Genomic DNA, 17925 nt, shown 5'->3' with positions numbered 1-17925 from the left:
CTTTTCGACTTAGGCACTTCGTCCAACGCTGTTCTAATTTGTTGATCTCATCCGAGTAACAGGAATTGTCCAAGTCTGCAAAATAGCTATTAGTTGCTGCTATCGCCTCCTCGTTTGAATAAAATCTGTGTCCCGCCAGGCATTTCTTCAAATTGGGGAACAAATAGTAGTCCGAGGGAGCCAAGCATGGAGCATAGCGGGTATGTGAAACGAGTAGGAATCCTATTTCCATTAATTCTGCGACCACAACTGTTGAGGTGTGTGCTGGTGCATTGTCGTGATGGAAAACGACATTTTGCGGTCCAATCGCCGGCGTTTTCTTGCAGCTCGGTTTTCAAACGGTCCAATAACGATGAATAATATGCCCCTGTAGTAGTTTTACCCTTTTTCAGATGATCGATGAGGTTTATCCCTTGCGAATCCCAAAAGACAGTCGCCATAACCTTTCCGGCCGAAGGAATGGCCTTTCTCCCTTGGCAACCCATTGTTTAGGTTGTCCTTTGGCCTCAGGAGTATAGTACTGTATTCATGTTTCATCCACAGTGACGAAACGAGGCTTAAAGTCCTGCGGATTCTTCCTGAACAGCTGCAAACCATCCTTGCAATACTTCACACGATTCTGTTTTTGGTCAAACGTGAGCAATCGCGGAACTCATCTTGCGGACAGCTTTCTCATGTCCAAATGTTTATGCAAAAACATTCAAAAGCGTTCATTCGAGATGCCCACAGCACTGACAATCTCACGCACCTTAACTTTTCTGTCATCCGTCACCACATCATGGATTTTATCAATGATTTCTGGAGTCTCAACCTCAACAGGACCTCCAGAACCTTCAGCATCACTTGTGCCCATATGGCCGCTCCGAAAATTTTGAAACCACCTACAAACTGTTCTAATCGAAGGTGCAGATTCACCATAATGTTTGTCAATCTTCTCTTTACTCTCCTGAGGCGTTTTGCCTTTCATAAAGTAATCTTTAATCACCACACGAAATCCTTTTCGTCCATTTTTTGACAAATACTCGACTTCCATAAAGTAATCTTTAATCACCACACGAAATCCTTTTCGTCCATTTATTGACAAATACTCGACTTCCTTGATTCACACGAATGCCAAACACAAAGAAATAGACCAATATGGCTGAAAGTTGGTGTGATTTCTCTCCAAAGATGCTACTAACTAAACATGGCCTCGACATGCACCGGTGGTGCCATCTCTCAGACTTTGCACGGACTTTTGAAACGCCCCTCGCATTTTTAGGCTCTTTAAATACGTTCATAAACTAAACTCATCCACAATAATAACAACGAGCAGCTCATGTGACAATGATCATAATGTTTCCGAAGCGTCGTTAACCACAATAATAAAGGTATCAAATACTTCCCTTCTCTTTCGATGAGAAAAATACAGTAATAGGACAATTACGTAACTCTTTACACGAAGATATGGAGTTGTAGTGCAATTTAAAATTCTTTTGCTCTCTTTTTATTGCGGCGTTCCCGCAATTTTATGCCCCTTTCAATAACAGAATGCAGAGATAGATCCACGACGAATTGCGCATAGCTCCACGAAAGGATTTGAATGAGCTGTGATGAAAGCAATGTGTACCTAAGCCAGGTCTTCTCAAAGATATGATGAAGCTCAATTACAATATGTTTCATTTAAACGCTTGAATTACCCAACTGTCATTACAAAGTAATTTTTATGAAATTACAGTGAAATGAACACCGTTAGCTGCTTACAGGCGTTGACATACGTCAAGGGGGACAGATGAAAATGTGTACCTCGACCGGGACTCGAACCCGGGATCTCCTGCTTACATGGCAGATGCTCTATCCATCTGAGCCACCGAGGTCACAGAGGATAGCGCGAAACCCACATTCTCAACGTAGTATCGTAGTATCTTAGTGTATATATATAATTTTTATGATTGTCAATTTCGCTAATGAATAATTAGCCATCAAGTTGTGCCACAAATTTCTCTTATCTCTCCTCATCAGTTATTTCATTTAACCGCCTAATCTTCAGCATTCTTCTATTCTCTTCTTGTCTGAACTGATTATTCTGCACTTTTCGTTTCCCTTCACAGCTACATTCCAGAGAAATCCCTTCAAAAATATTTCCTATCACTTAAATTTGTATATATGGTGTTTGTTCTCTCTGGACATGTTCGAAAGAACAGACACCACATATGTAATTAAGGCGAGGACGGCGAACGATTACTAGCTCCTACGGGAATCGGCGAAACGCCGCGAGTAATAATTATAATGGGCAAGGAGCACTACATCAGTAAAATGTGGATGAGTTGAGAATTTGCGTCTGACGGAAGCTCACTAACCTAGTCGCGCAGTTGCGATAGTTACTGTGTCCAGATGGCACAGTGGCCAGCGCATCTGCCGAATAAGCAGAAGACCTGGGTTCGGATACTGGTCCGGCAGAAATATTCACTTTCCCCATTGATTTAAATCAGTGCCCACTGGCAGGTAATGTCATTAATTCCCTTGTATCTCCACATAAATTTATATTAAAATGTTTCTTTTTTTTTCAGAAATGCTTTTCGTGCTGTGGCTAGACTGCATTTCGTATTCTCTCTACTTCCGACATCATCATTTATTTTGCAACCCAAAAAGCCAAACAACTACTTTCAGTTTCTCATTTCCTAATCTAATTCCCTCAGCATTGCCTGACTTAATTCGACGACAATCCATCATCATTGTTGATGCTCACCTTATATCCAGTTTTACAATCTGTCAGCGGCTCCTCCAAGCCCTTTACTGTTTTTGACAGCTTCTCCATATTTTTCTTTAGTTTCCTTTACTGCATGCTCAGTATGCTGGTTGGGCGACATGCTACAATCCTGCCTCATTCCCTTCTCAAATGGCTCTGAGCACTATGGGACTTAGCTTCTAAGGTCATCAGTCCCATAGAACTTAGAACTACTTAAACCTAACTAACCTAAGGACATCACACACATCCATGCCCGAAGCAGGATTCGAACCTGTGACCGTAGCGGTCGCGCGGTTCCAGACTGTAGCGTCTAGAACCGCTCGGCCACACCGGCCAGCATTCCCTTATCAACTACGACTTCTCTTTCACGTCCATCGACTGTTATGCTGCAGGCTTGTTTCTGTAGTTATGACATGAAATTTATCTCATGGCGATTTACTATTCTGGACGGAGAGCGAGAGAGAGGGAAATACACGATAATCAGATTTGAAAAGCCAACTACGGTGTCTAATGTCCTCAAAAATATGCAGCCGGTACGCGGAGATTGCCACAGACCATCTCCGTTTAAACGTCTGATCAACGTAGACGGTGCTTCATATCTCGATCTTAAAACTCCCATGAGAACTGAGCATCACAAATAATCAATCCCACCAGGACAAAATGGATGTGTGTGATGTCCTTAGGTTAGTTAGGTTTAATTAGTTCTAAGTTCTAGGCGACCGATGACCTCAGAAGTTAAGTCGCATAGTGCTCAGAGCCATTTGAGCCACCAGGACAAAATTCCATGTGACCATCACATTATCAGAAAACTGGATCACAACTCTACCGTCACAGGAGCTATCCCCTAATACAACAATAACATCTCCTCTTGCTTTGACACGCAACCCTTACTCTCTTACAAAAAGGCAATTTAAAAACCTAAAACCTGTATTCCGTATGTGAGAGGACATTAATCAACTTGCATAAATAAAAAAAAAAATATTTTGCGAGACCCCTCTGACTATTCATCAAGGAATTCGATTAGCAGTGTCTGTAAAGAATAATTGAGCAGAAAAACTTTTAGTGTCCGTACATAAAATATTTACGAAATAGTCAGCCTCTTTGTATGTTCGCCGGGAATAGTGTTGCCCGGATGAAAGTAAAATAACTGGATGAGTGCAGAAGAAAATGCAGAAGACTATTTCTATCCGGTGTGATCGACAACTCGGCTTCAGAAATTCTTGAATTGAAATTATTAGTCAGTTACAAATCCGTAAATGGAGATCATGTAGCCTTATAAATCTTTTTTTTTTAATTGCTTCTCCAAACATTCGTTCCGTTAACAGAGAGCATGCCATAACATTTTACCGTGGGTGTGACCTATCGGAAATGTAAGTAAGTAACTGCGTGATTACAAGTAGAAAATACGCTAATAAATGGAAGAAAATGTCACACAGTATTCGATTAAAGGACTGGCGACAAACATCATCAGTTTGTAACGTTAGATAATGGTATTATGCAAAACGAAAGTATAAAATCATTAGCTACCTATATACTCCGCAACCAGTCGTACTACGTATTTATTTATTTATTTTCTAAATTTATGTTAGGGCTGAAACCCCATGAAGACAAGATTAAACAAGAAATCTTCTTTTATTGGTTAGATTACTATTTTCTGCTGACAAGCTGCCCATCTTCAGATCATAAAACATCTTTCCTTAGTGTTGGTGCCCATACGGCTTCACGCATCATTAAAATAATTCTTAAGGTAACAACATCCACACATGAGACAGTTAAATACAGGTTTTCATCGTTCGTGGCCAGTGTAATTGAACGATGGTCATAAAACAAAAGCGTTGTGCCTTTACAACTTAGTAATTCACGCAACTCGATGCAAAGATCTCTGTTACGAAATGACGTAAATACCGATTGTGTCAGTTACTAAGACGTAACCGCATAATGCCTTTTTATGACCATCGTTCAATTACACTGGCCACGAACGACGAAAAGCTGTTTTGAAACATGTCACGTATGGATGTTATTATTTAAAGAATGATTTTAATGACGCGTGAAGTTTTATGATTTTAATGACACGTGACGTTTAAATGGCACCAACACTAATCAAGGAAGTTTTAAGATCTGAAGTTGGTAAATTGTGAGCCGAAACTAGTAATCCATCCAAATAAAGAAAATTTCGTGTGCTCTCCTGAGTTTTCAATCCCGAACGCAAACAAAAAATTTACAACGGGTCACGTACTCCTAGTTGACGATCTCAACAATCATGACGTGCTATTTATGGTGGATAGTACTAATATTAGCGACTTTCTGCTTTATTCCATGTGTGTACGGAGCAAAAGAAAAATTTAAAAAAATTATTATTTTGTTAATATTTGCAGCTATTTTCTACAGTTCCCATTTCAGTTATAGTTTATCATACGGAGAAAAATTTCATCTTTTGCAACTGAATGCTTTATCTGTGTCCATCAAACATGGCTCGTATATTTATAGTTGGTATATTTAATTACACCTATTTTGATATGAGATCTGTAGTGACTCTTGGAAGCTGTGCAGGTACAAGATGAAAGATCTCCACGATAACGTAAAGTTAATATTTATTAAAAAACAAAAAATTGAAACACCGATAGATCATAATCATCAGCAAAGACGATAATTATTAACACGAGGTAAGGCGCAGCCAAATGAAAGAAGAACCTCTTAATTTTCTGTACAGCTTTTTTCACACACGAACACGCCCTCGAAGGCAGAAGGACGGTGAAGATGTGCGATTTTAAATATGAAGTATTACAAGTCCTATGTATCATATTTGTGCATGAATAATAGAATATTGAACAGCAGTATCAAGTATTTTTTATTTATTGAAACGAAGTGAAAACTATACAGGGTGAGTCACCTAACGTTACCGCTGGATATATTTCGTAAACCACATCAAATACTGACGAACCGATTCCACAGACCGAACGTGAGGAGAGGGGCTAGTGTAATTGTTTAATACAAACCATACAAAAATGCACGGAAGTATGTTTTTTAACACAAACCTACGCTTTTTAAAATGAAACCACGTTAGTTTTGTTAGCACATCTGAACATATAAACAAATACGCAATCAGTGCCGTTTGTTGCATTGTAAAATGTTAATTACATTCGGAGATATTGTAACCTAAAGTTGACGCTTGAGTACCACTCCTCCGCTGTTCGATCGTGTGTATCGGAGAGCACCGAATTACGTAGGGATCCAAAGGTCACCGCTTTCACCCGTTTCATGTGTCGCTACATCAGCAATTACATGGTGATGACTTCAATCATCGAGTGCAATGCTGTGAATGGGCATTAACAGAGAATGCGTTGGAGTTCTACCTGTTTACCGATGAAGCGGTTTTCACAAACCACGGGGCAGTGAATTTACGGAACATGCATTACTGGTCCGTGGACAATCCTCGCTGGCTCAGATAGGTAGAGCGACAGCGACCGTGGACTGTAAGTGTATGGTGCGGAATCATTGGCGACCACCTCATTGGTCCTCACTTCATTGCAGGGGCCCAAACAGCTGCAACATACATCGCGTTTCTACAGAAGGATCTGCCAACGTTGCTCGAAAATGTCCCACTGGAAACGCGTCGACGTATGTGGTATCAGCATGATATTGTTGACAGGATGTTCGACGGGCGTTTCATAGGGCGTGGAGGACGCATAAATTGGCCAGCCCGTTCTCCTGATCTTACACCTCTGGACTTCTTTCTGTGGGGTACGTTAAAGGAGAATGTGTACCGTGATGTGCCTACAACCCCAGAGGATATGAAACAACGTATTGTGGCAGCCTGCGGCGACATTACACCAGATGTACTGCGGCGTGTGCGACATTCATTACGCCAGAGATTGCAATTGTGTGCAGCAAATGATGGCCACCACATTGAACATCTATTGGCCTGACATGTCGGGACACACGCTATTCCACTCCGGAATTGAAAACGGAAACCACGTGTGCACGTGTACCTCACCCCTCATGGTAATGTACACGCGCTCCAGTGAAAACGACCAATAAAAAGGTGTTAGCATGTGGGCGTAATGCGCTGTTCCAGTCTCTTCTGTACCTAAGGTACATCACCGTTCCCTTTGGATCCCTACGTAATTCGGTGCTCTCCGATACACACGATCGAACAGCGGAGGAGTGGTACTTAAGCGTCAACTTTAGGTTACAATATCTCCGGATGTAATTAACATTTTACAGTGCAACAAACGGCACTGATGACGTATTTGTTTATATGTTCAGATGTGCTAACGAAACTAACGGGGCTCCATTTAAAAAAACGTAGGTTTGTGTTAAAAAACATACTTCCGTGCATTTTTTTATGGTTTGTATTAACCAATTATACTAGCCCCTCTCCACACGTTCGGTCTGTGGAATCGATTCGTCAGTATTTGATGTGGTTTACGAAATATATCCATCGGTAATGTTAGGTGACTCACCCTGTATAAGGAGGAGTTTCTTGCTTATGACAAGCGCCGGTGTTCCCGGAGACCGCTGCCCGCAACTACAATTTAAATGTAAGACCGATAGCCAAAAGCTACAAATAACCACAGAACATTTTAATAACACAATCATATTATATCCTACAAAAATGTGTTTCATATTACTATTTAATAATATTTAGTAAAATTTTATTATTTATTTATTTGTTCTTATTTTTATTAATAGAACACGAAGCTCACTTGTATTATGTAACTAGTATACATGAACTTTCGTCACGTAATAGTGCAATCAGACAGCACACTTAAGTTTGACAGTGAGGCCACTTTGTCAACATCTGTACAGGAGATCAATAAGGATGCTTCTGTCACCCATGTTATTCAACATGTACTCACAAAGTACCTTTCACAAAGCACTCAATGACACAGAAGAAAGACATAGAGGTTAATGGAGTCTTTATCAACATCTTTCTCAATACTGGTGATACGATACTGATTGCCGATAATTTTGTGATTAACAACCCGTCAACATAGCATTTACAAATGCAGATATACGATGCAGTGGCTCGTTAATACAAAGAGTAGAGAAATGTAACTGCCTTGGAAACGACTCTCTGAAGACTGCTCGCACATGGCGATCAAATGTCGCATAGACGACATCCATAATCTATACTAGTAGCCTACATAAAAACAAGTCATCGTTTGAAGTTGTGACCAAAAATCTCCAAAAGTACTTTAACGATTCACTTTTCCCCCCACACTCTTATGAACATTTAGAAGGAAATAGGCAATATATTTTCTCAATTCATATAGTATATATACATATATGAATACACAAAGGAGAAACGTTGTTACCAAAAATCTTAAAAATATATCAACCGAGTAACTTCAAATTTTCACATGTTGCTCTACTGAACGTTCGGACGGACATAGAGTATATGTTTTTAATATATATGATATGTGAATATATATGTAATATGTAAAGTGGAAACGTTGTTGTCAAAAATCTCGTTCTCGACTGATTCACGTCAGATCTTGACATGACACCCTAATGAACATTCGGACGGACATAGGCTATACGTTTGTAACGTATAAAAATCTACATTTAATGGGCCTATAGAAGGGACAAACGTTGTGTCAAAAATCGCGAAAAGTACTTAACCGATTTACTCCAAATTTTTATACAATACTCTAATGAACATTTGGTCTGACATAGGCTATATATTTTTACATATATGTAATACGGACATGTAATGTAAAACAAGGATGTATTATTACCAGAAATCACGAGTGAGTGGCATCAGTAACTGCATCCGGTCATCAAATAAGAGGTGACAAAAATCATCTTAATTGGAATACACAACCAGTTAACAAAATAACCGGTTAACTGTACCAGGCAGTTATTTTAAGAACTGCCAGTACCGTGGTCATCTTTTTGCCAAAGTAAGTATGTTGTACTTCACTATCGTCCCTTCGGTCTTGTTCTGTCTCACCACGAATAATGTGGACGTTGACTATGTGATATTCGTAGCAGCAAGGAAATGACTGGTAACTGCTAATTATGAGGGTCACCTGCCTTCCGATGAATGTACTTGTAATGGCATTCGGTTCATCTGGCCGCTGAAAACGTCCACACGTGGAGCACTGTCTCCTTCAGCATGACAACACGTGTGCCACATCTGCGACAATCCGACGTCTTGGGTTCACTGTCATCGGTCATCCTCCATCCGATTTTCGTCTGTTTCCAAAACTCAAAGAATATCTTCGAGAACTTCACACTGATGGTAATGAAGCAATGCAGGCAGAGGTGAGGTTGTGGCTTCGTCAACAAAGTCAAACATTCTACAGTGACAGTATCAACAAACTGGTCTCTTTGGGAGAAGCATTTTCGTTACCACGTTGAGAATTAGCTATCTTGAGAAATAAATCTGTAGGCATGAAGAATAAGAGTGTAGCATGTTAATAATTTTCGTTTTATTTAAAAATCTTTACAAGTCTTCGCATAAAAAATTGAGAGGCATCTCTTTTTAGCACGCACTAGCGTACCAGTTACGTTCGTTTGACAGTACGATGATATAATAGATCGTTTCATATAAAACTTACCAGTACCTAAGGTCTGGAAAGTTGCACAGGTCATTCCAAAACTCCCCGATGAATTACGGACCTATGTTATCGGTGTCGATTTGCGATAGGATTTTGGAATATATGCTGTGCTCGTACATTATTTGTTATATAATACAGGTTGAGCCTCGCAAAACCACTTTTTATAATGTTGTTTATTTACATAAATAGCGCCGTTACCGGTTTCGAACCGATAGGTTCATCATGAGACGACTTGTTCACGTTAAGATACATTTTCGCTGAAGTTTACATTATTTTTCTCTTTCTCTTTCTCCTTACCATGAAAATTGTTTGGGATGGTGCTGCCCTACAACCAAAACATGGTATTAGAAACTGTCTATTTAACTGCAATTGTGCTATAATTGTTCAGATGGCTCTGAGCACTATGGGACTTAACATCTGAGGTCATCAGTCCCCTAGACTTAGAACTGCTTAAACCTAACTAACCTAAGGACATCACACACATCCATGCCCGAGGCAGGATTCGAACCTGCGATCGTAGCAGACGCGCGGTTCCGGACTGAAGCGCCTAGAACCACTCGGCCATACAGTTGTGCCTCATAACGATTTCAAACGATGTAAATAAATTATTAAAGTGAAAATGTTTTAGTTACTTACGTCGACGTGCTTCTATGCAGATATATTCATAATAGAATAATGAAGCATTCTTACAACATTCGCTGTATATATTATAAGAACTAAGGATGAAATGTTACAATCGGAAAATATCCGCCACTAGCACTTGAGTTGTGCCTCACTACGGAAAATACCCAGTCCGACCAAAACTTGATATTGGAAACAGGACACTGGAATGAAGTCTCAAATTTTATGATGCGATATCAGCTTGAATAACATCAACAAATTTCTGTACATATGTGGCACTATAATTGTTGTGTTAAAGAACAAGACGAAGAAAAACGAAAAATTAAAGTTTTACAAAACAATGGCCTTGCTTGTCTTACTCTATTTCAACGAACCTTGGATATATATATATATATATATATATATATATATATATATATATATATATATATATATATAAAGCTTGCAGTAGCTGCTGAAATAAGATTTCTATAACGTCGAAGGTTGTTTAATGAAAGATCTTATAAGAATTGAGAATGTATGGGAATTAGAAATATTTAACTTACACGGCAAAGTGCAAGTATGTAGGGAGAAACGGAGGCATCATGTTAAATGTATGAGAAAAGGCAGAGTGCTAGTCACCGTAAACAAGTACATCAAGCCCTCAGGGGAAAGAGATGCTTGAAGAGCGACAAAAAGTTAGTCTTAAAAATTTGAACTAGGAACAGATATGGAGCCCAAACCTTGAAATGGAGGATGAAATGAATACGCTTTTTTGAACGTGCGCTCTCGAAATTTCAATATTAACCGTACCCCTGATATTAGAACGGTGCATAAGTTCGTAGCGTTTTCGTTTTGTAAGTCGATATTCTGATTCTCACTTTTCATCTGTAGTTCGCTGTTACTATTTGAGTTTACATATTGTCATTTTGTCATTTGGATACAATGAGTGGAGCGGTGAACGCTAGAACTGGAGTGCCAAGTAGAGAAATCGGAACATCTCCGACATATTCTTTTGTTTGAGTTCAGTAGCTGGGTGACAGCAGCAGAGGCATCCAGAAACATTTGCGTCATGTATGGGGATAATGCCATGGGACAGAGCGTGGCAAGTAAATGATTTTCTCGTGTTAGGAAGATCGTTTTCACATTAGTGTCTCTCCACGTTCAGGAAGACCTTCGGAATTTGATAAAAATGGTTCAAACGCATTACCCCACAGTGACCCAACGTATCAAGACAACGTATTGTTATCCAAAACATCGTAGAGCCTAAACTGATACAAACAGCTCGATATGGTACAAAGTAAACAAATTCATCTGTAGGTTCCGTTACTGACAATATGCCTATGACATCAGGCAAATTTTTATACAATAACTTTTACGGAAACATATATTATTTAACTGACACATTCGTAAATTTTTTGTTAGTACAGAGATTACCTTGTAACAAGGCCGCCGGTGTACCTTTCCAGGCTGCTAGGTTTTGGTAACAGGAAGTAACACAAATCGAAAGAACGCAGTACGTAAATTCGAGCCAGAACATTAAATTAAAAAATTATTGACCCACGTGAAATTTTCATGTGCCACGTAACATACCTTTTAAGTTTATGGATAAAATTTCCATTACCATACCTTCACTCACTCGTAGAAATTCCCTCCTGGATAATGCGTCGGAGCATACAGCAATAAAAAAGTACGTGGCTTCCAGACTCCTCTCGGAGAATAATTCCACTCTTCCGTCCGTCATTTCCCTTCAACGCTTTATTTTAAGCTACTTCCGTACGCTTTCTGCCGCTTCAGGTAGAATCTCTATTGCCTTCTTCGCTTTTCTCGTCTCTTGCCATCTACACTTTCGGTCGCCTAACCCATTTCTTCATTTCGATGTCAGATAACAAAGAAATCAATAAAATTTGCGGATGTGCGTTTCTTGCGTGTTCGAGTCACAATGAAGTTCTTTACGCAATTACGAAAAGACCTGTTGCTGAAGTTGTGACTTTGAAATGTATACTAACACAATACAGACGCTGTAAGCGCAATACGTGCAGTTTTAGAAATAAAAGGTGTAATTAAATCCTCGGGTATTGTGATATTTTATTTTCGGTGTAACTTGAACACTATCTTTTGCATTTTTACTTCAGAAGACACAGAACTCATAGATATTGACCATTAATGAGATATTTGAAAAATGAAATCATGTCTTGTCGGCCTATTCAAGGGGACTGATTTTCTTCATTGGGTCACATACTTCCCGTGGATGGTCTCTAGTGTAACAACTGTCGAATACTACAAACATATAAATAAGCGTAAATACATTTCATATTTTTTTTAATTTTTAGGAAATTATTGTCGGCACCTGAAACCGAATAGCACGTATTCGAAACCAAGGAGGCTAAGGGTAGAAATTTCGAATTAAACAGGAAAAAGAACATTTCAGTTACTATCAAAATACTTCTAAACTATTAGAAAATGTACATTGAAAACAATTACTTAAATTTTGTTCATAGTGCTCTACTTAGGTCTAAGATTAAGATGTTTTTTTGTGTCGTCGTGGAACAACTCATCACTAAGAAGGCGAATCTTTCGCAACACTGGGTACACTTAGTGGCTACTAGAAATCAACTGACGTCAATGTCCACAGAGAAATTTAGCCCGCCCATCGACAGCAACCTCACCCTATTAACCAAGGACGCGGTACTGGCAGTATTGAAGCTGTGAGGACGGGTCTTGAGTCGTGCTTGGATAGCTCAGACGGTAGAAAAAAATGATTCAAATGGCTCTGAGCACTATGGGACTTAACAGCTATGGTCATCAGTCCCCTAGAACTTAGAACTACTTAAACCTCACTAACCTAAGGACATCACACAACACCCAGTCATCACGAGGCAGAGAAAATCCCTGACCCCGCCGGGAATCGAACCCGCGAACCCGGGCGCGGGAAGCGAGAACGCTACCGCACGACCACGAGCTGCGGACTCAGACGGTAGAACACTTGCCCGCGAAAGAAAAGGTCCCGAGTTCGGGTCTCGGTGTAGCACACAGCTTTAATCTGCCAGGAGGTTTCTTACCCTATGAAGTTTTCCATTTATTTCAATGTCTCGGATTGCCCAGAATAGCCACTTCGGCTGCCATGGACACCGATTTTCTGTTTAAAAAATTGTGAAGTAGCAGGAAACAAATTAGAAATCAAACTAACTTCTATACACAACCATACGTACTCGAATACGACGCGAAATAACATGTCAGCTGAGCACGCCAAGAAAAGTACTCGCCAACATATTTGGGCTCCGACTGTTGGAGCTGAAGGCTACGTACCTATTGTTAATTTTCTGTGCACTGCGACCATAATCGTGCAGTGTTTTAAAAGTGACGAATTTTCCGCTTAGACTGTTGTTGAACATTTTGACTCCGAGCCGCGTCTTATAACGGACCTATCAAAATGTGCCTACCATTACGAGCCGAAACAAAAAGTTTGTTTGTTAGTTGCATGTTACATAAATCATTTGAACCAGTTTTTTATCTAAATGATGTGGAACTAGTCATTGTTCAGTTTATGTACACATGGACAGTCATAACATCTTTTAATTCGTTCCACCTGTGGACCAGAGGACTTAAACCTTTATTCAGTGATTTCAGCTGATTTGCTACACCAAAGATATCTGCTTCTTGGTTTACAGCAGCTCTTCATTCGAAATCAGGAATGTTTACTTCGTCTTCTTTCGTGAAGGACTTACGGAAAACTGTATTTAGCAACTCCGGTTTAGTCGCGCTCACATCCATAACATCTCCTTCGCTATCGCATGGTGAAGACACTGATTGTGTCTTTCTGTAGGTGTGGTTCACATACGACCTGAATCTCTTTGGATTTTCTGCCAGATTTCGAGACAGAGCTTCGTTGTGGAAGTATTAAAGGCATCTCGCACTGAAGTTCGCGTTAAATTTCGAGCTGCTGTAATACTTCGTCAATCTGAGGGATTTTGCTTTCTTTTAAATTTGGAATACTTTCTTAGTTGCTTCTGCGACAGAGTTCTAACGTGTTTTGTGTACCATGGGGCGCTAGTTTGATGAATTATTAATTTATTTGGTATAAATCTCTCTATTGCTGTCGATATCATTTCTTTGACTGTAAGCCACATCTGGTCTACGCTTTCATAGTTCGGGACGAAGGGAGGCTGTCTCTTAGGAAAGAGTCAAGCGAATTTTCATCTACTTTTTTAAATAGACATATTTCGCATATACTTTTGGGTACTGCAGTATTCAGTCTCGTTACAGCGATCTGGTGCCCACTAATCCCTGTATCCGTCATAATTCTCCAGATTTGCTACGGGTTATTTCTTGCTGGGAAATCGAGAATGTTTTCGCACCCATTTATACTTCAAGTGGGCTCCTGAAGTAGTTGTTCGAAATTGTTGAATTTCCTATGTACTGCTTTAAAGATCGACTAATGTGCACAGCTTGTAATATCCAGGCCGGCCAGTGTGACCGAGCGGTTCTAGGCGCTTCAGTCTGGGACCGTGCGACCGCTACGGTCTTAGGTTCGAATCCTGCCTCGGGCATGGATGTGTGTGATGTCCTTAGGTTAGTTAGGTTTAAGTAGTTCTAAGTTCTAGGGGACTGATGACCTCAGGTGTTAAGTCCCACAGAGCTCAGAGCCATTTGAGCCATTTGTAATACCCAGTACCTATTCGAAACGGCAAGATGGAATCAAACACACATATTCCGAAATTCCGCGTATGTATTGTAAATATCAATGTCTCGCTGGAAGAAAACACACACAGATTACTGTATTATTTATAATCGTGTCAGAAAGTACTGATAACATCGTTCTAACATATTTTTAATAAGCTACAATGCTTACTGTTACATTTTCGCTTTTGTGTACAACATTTCTCTTTCCACCTAAATGTGACGTTTAATGTAAACAATATGTAGATTTATTGTATAGAGCCTCTGTGTGCTATCAGTGCTCCTGAAGCACGTGTTGTTAATGTAGAATCAGGATGTTCAGTGTCGGAGTGCAAATGATGACCTACTTTCTCGCAACATTTATGACTGTAAAGACAGATTCACGCATTATAACAATAAATGCATCAACGTCACATTTTGCGAAGCACGTAATATGTAAGTTTTCGGGAAGCTTTTACCATAGTTACACAAATTATACATTGATTCTGTTGTTTTCAACTTCAGTGTATTATAGATATTTCATCTCCATTTCAAACATACCTCAATTCGAAAAGAGTTTCTTACACTGTACGAGAACATACCGTAAACATCCTACAGCTGATCATTAAATGCGATGGAGCCATCTGATGATTAGCAAAATATTCGAAACTGGTAGTATGGCAGGAAACACTAAAATGTTTGAAAAATACGTCGCGAACTGATCTGACATTGGTAGCAGCTATACGCCCTATAGCACTCCAGTGGGAACTGAATATAAATATATCTATTGCAGAAATATAAAATGGCTATTATATTACACAAAAGATGTACTAAGTTTCTTGAATAGTCACGCTGCGTCACTAGTGAGCACATTCTAATTTTTTTCCGAACGTCTGAAACCTACAACATAATGCTCGGAACCAGAGACAGTGCTTTTATTAGCAAAGTCAGACGAAGTACTAATCGAGTATATTCGGAAAAGCACGCAGTACCATTAACTGGAATTTGTTGCACTAAGTAAAACACCATATTCTCACTGGGTTCAGGTGTTCTTCTCATCTGACTGAGGTACGAACTACATCACGAATTACATCACGTGTAAAACATCGCCAGAGTCTGGAGATTTGCGTTTTCAGAGTTACAGAGTTGTTTGAATGTAAACAAAAAAGAAACAAGCTTTTCTCTCACCTTTTCAACGATCATATTGGTGAATACGCATATAAGTGAATGGTTCTATTCTGAATCAGAATTTACAAGACATTTTCGGAAAATAACTACCGTTTCGGAAAAAGAACATAAAAAACATTTTCAAAACAAAATTTATTTTTACAGCAAAGACCATTTCTTAAGCTATTTTTCTACATAATTGCCACCATTGTTCAGAGATTTGTCGTAGCGGGAAATCAACTTTTCCATGCCCTCTTCATAGAAAGATGACGCCAATGAAGACAAAGCTTCTTCCTCCAATATCACACTTGAAGTTCAAGAACAAATGGTAGTGAGAAGATGCGAGGTCGGCGCTGTACGGTAGGTGATCGAACTGCTCCCAACGGAATTGGTGGATAAGGTTTTGAGTGACACCAGCAGTACCGGGGTCTGCGTTGTCGTGAAGCGATAGAATGCCTTTACTGTGCCTGAGCATTCCACGCCTTTTGTTTAGAACTGCGCGCCGAAGTTTTGTACTGCGCTGACGGTCTCTCCTCTACGTAGGAACTCAGTAAGCAGAATGTCCTGTCTTTCCCAGAACACAGTGCACATGATTTTTATGACAACAACGTCGTTTTCATTCTGGAGTGATACGACAAACACACGTTTCATCAGCCACAATTTAATAATTCGACTCCCTCATCACTATGTCGCGTATGAAATGTCAAAGCACTGCCAAATCCCTTCGTTTTGTGGAAATCCGCGAGCATTTCGGAACCCAACTGGAACACAATTTGCAAAAGTTTAACCTATTTGTGACAGTTTTGAAATTTGTGTAAACTCATCACGAAGCATTATTATTGTGAACTATCCGTTTTCACAAATTTTCGCACTCACTTTCTTACCCGAACCATCATTGACAACAGAAGGCCGATCACTCTGTGCTTCGTCATGAACACTGGTTCGTCCATCAGCTACTTTCTCACCATTCTATCAGTCATTACATATTCACAATAAGTCCCTACAAATTAACTGTGAATTCCAGCTGGTTCTATGCGTTCAAAAACCGTATTAGAGAACGCACTTCACAGCTGGCGTGCTCAGAGATTTTCTTTAACATTTTGAACGATCACTAACAAATGTAAACACAACACCATCCGACAGAACGCACTTCACAGGAGGCAAGCTCAGAGATTATCTTAAACATTTTGAACGGTTACTAACAAATGAAAAGACAGCACTGTTCGCTATAATGGGATCAATGCAAAGATAATGAACCAGAGAGACGAGTGTGAATGTGCGGAATTGCGACGCTGGTGCTCCGGCGACGTTAAAACGAAACGGTACCTACTTTTCAGACATGCCTTAATTATTGATTCAGAGACACCAAAACTAAATAAATACACCTTACATATTGATTCCTGGACACCAAAACTAAATAAATATGCCGCAGGATTTTTTTAAATTTATCCTTTGTCTTATAGCTGGTCTGATGCGGCCAACCTTCGACTGTAATAACCTCGATGTCGACGGGACGTCAAACCCTAAAGTTCCTTTCACGGCTAACGTCTTAAAAAGTAGCGACTACGCCTAACGACTACAATCATTTTTGTATATGTTCTGGTTTCTGTATTTCCTTATAGTTTATCTTTATAGCTCGCTCTAGCATTATGGAAGTTATTCACTGCTCTCATGACATGTCCTGTCATCCAGTCAGTTCTTGTCCCTGTGTTCCACACATACACTTCCTCGATTCTACAGAAAATCTTGTGATTTCTTGTCTTATCAGCCCAATTAACATTCAGCGTACTTCTGTTACAACAAATCTCTATCTTTTCGATTGTCTTCACCATTTTACCAATAGTTCAAGATTCACATCCGTATTATACTGTGGCCCAGACGTACTTTCTCAGAAATGTCTTCCTCAGATTTAGGTCTATGATCGATACTAGCATATTTCTTTCAGCGAGGAACGGCCTGTTTGACTGCGGTAGTGTGCTTCTTACACCTCCTTGCTTCGTCTATAACGCATTATTTTGCTTCGAAGGTAGCTCAGTTCCATCATTTCATCTACTATGTGGTACCCAGTTTTCATGCTAAGTTTGTCGCTAATTTCGTTTCTGCTACTTCTCAATAGGCCCTACTCGAGTCTTATTTTACTAAGAATGTCTTTAGTGTAGTGGTCTTTAAACATTTATAATTCAGTTGTCCTTGTAATGATTAAGT

At 39.7% G+C, this 17925-nt stretch overlaps 1 non-coding gene across 1 annotated transcript; it reads right to left on the bottom strand.

The window, feature by feature from the left end:
• Positions 1-1782: 1782 nt before the first annotated feature.
• Positions 1783-1856, bottom strand: Trnat-ugu. Its single transcript has one exon. It is a non-coding gene; the product is annotated as a tRNA-Thr (tRNA).
• Positions 1857-17925: the final 16069 nt, after the last annotated feature.

The sequence above is a fragment of the Schistocerca piceifrons genome, chromosome 10, assembly GCF_021461385.2.
Source record: "Schistocerca piceifrons isolate TAMUIC-IGC-003096 chromosome 10, iqSchPice1.1, whole genome shotgun sequence".
NCBI lineage: Eukaryota > Metazoa > Arthropoda > Insecta > Orthoptera > Acrididae > Schistocerca > Schistocerca piceifrons.
This window is presented reverse-complemented; position numbering and strand designations above follow the sequence as displayed.